Consider the following 1,814-nt stretch of genomic DNA (forward strand, 5'->3'; position numbering starts at 1 on the left):
ATCAGCAGCCAGGCCCTTCTTGGAGGAGGTGTAACCTCGTGTTCTTGGGGAGATCTGCATCTTGGCGTGCTTGTTCCAGCTCAGGAATCAGGAGAAGAAGCTCCCAGGCACTGGGGCACCGGCCCGAGGCACTCCCATGGACATTTCTGCCAAGGACATGCCACTTTTCCTGTCACTGTGCCCCCACCATCACAGACCAGTCACCCATCCCACTGGCCGATCTTCTGTCCTCCACCCAGCCCCACTCTGCTCATCCCTCCAGTCTTGCTGCCCCCACCTACCCTGCTCCACCCCCCTAGCCCAGCGGCCTCTCCTCTGCTCATATCTCACGGCCCTCTGCAAGGCCTCCTTTCTGCATGCCCCCCCCTTCCCTCCACATCTCCCGGCTGCCGATGAGGGTTGGCCGGTATGTGGCCCCTGGGGTGGGTACATATGGGGGCACCTTCTCCCCTCAACCCCTCTGGATACTCCAGGCAGAGAAGTTTAAGATGCCATGACAATCCAAACCCCAACAAATTAAACCTGTTTAGGAAGCAACAGCCTAGAACTGGAGTGTTCAGTCCCAAGTGACCCCCAAATACCTCCTCCTCCTCCTCCTCCGGGGACTCAGGAACACTCCTGAACCAGACCTGGTGCTCCCTCACGCACGCCTCAGCCAGAATGTGCACCCCTCCAAGCTGTCATCCCAACCTTTGGGGTCCGGTTCCTGTCCCTATTCCCCAGGCTGCAGGGCCTACAGGAACAGGGGACACTGGCCAGGGATCCGCTGGCCTCACCCTCCTTGGGCAGTTCTTACCACCCTGGCTCCTGCTCATGCTGCCTCCGGATGGCTCCCCTCCCCCATGAGTCTGGTTGTGGGGTTTGGAAGATGAGCTGTGGTTCACCCAGCTCTGCCCTTTCTGAGTGTTCCCTGAGCCTCACCTGCATTTTTGTCCCCCTAAGGGTCATGTCTAACCTCACCCTCCTTCCCAGGGCACAAGCTTCCCTGATTAAGTCTCTGTGAATTTGCTGCCCTGTCACCCATCCCTAAGGCAGTCTCTGCCCTTGTCTCCTGCCCACCTCCAACCCCCCAACCCACACCCATCCTACCCCCAACAGATGCACACTGCCTGACAGCCTGGCTCCTCACCTGGCTCAGCTAGATCACCTGCTCCTCCCTCCACACATTCTCCGAGCCCTACCTGGAACAGAAACCCTGTGCACACAGCCTGGGGACCTGGGCTCCCTGTACTTGCCAGGCACCAGGGCTGGGAGACGGTCACAGGGGACCCCAGGCTGCAGCGATCCAGGCCACAGGGCCGTGCCCCACTAATAGGCTGAAACCAGGCCGCTAATCCCTGGAGTCCAGAGCAGAGCAGCTGAGGCGCCACCCAGAGTCCAGGCCAGCACAGGGCTAGAGTAGGGACAGCCGGCCTTGGGCAGGAGATGACAAAGGCAAGGGTGATGGAAGAGACCCCAGGACACAGGAAAGGAGTGGCAGGGGTCCCAGGAGCAGGGGTGGGAAGGGCTGAGCCAGAGAGGGATGCAAGAGCGGGTCAGGAGAGGGGAGAAGTAGCCAAGGGGCGATCATGAGGGAGAGACAGCTACGGGGACACGGGAACTAGAGCTGGAAGACGTGGCCTCAAGGAACCAGAGCACTGCAGGGCTGGGGGACCAGTGGGGGGAGAGGGGGGCAGCCCGGCAGGGGACCTTCGGGTGTCTTTCCGGGACTGTCCTCCACTGCGGTCTCCTCCACTCCTCAGGGAGGGTCCCTGAGTCCGAATGGACTCCGCGGACAACAGGTTTGGTCTCCGCAGGACCGAGGAGATGGCGCC

The 1,814-nt window shown here is 61.2% G+C and overlaps 1 protein-coding gene across 1 annotated transcript in view; it reads left to right on the forward strand.

Annotated features, from left to right (window-relative positions):
- Positions 1-1,814, forward strand: part of RUFY4 (RUN and FYVE domain containing 4) — a 113,709-nt gene that overhangs the window by 77,471 nt on the left and 34,424 nt on the right. The gene's annotated exons all lie outside the window — the stretch shown is intronic.

Source organism: Echinops telfairi, unplaced genomic scaffold (genome assembly GCF_000313985.2).
Source record: "Echinops telfairi isolate 266 unplaced genomic scaffold, ASM31398v2 ScPeMD7_3;HRSCAF=10, whole genome shotgun sequence".
NCBI lineage: Eukaryota > Metazoa > Chordata > Mammalia > Afrosoricida > Tenrecidae > Echinops > Echinops telfairi.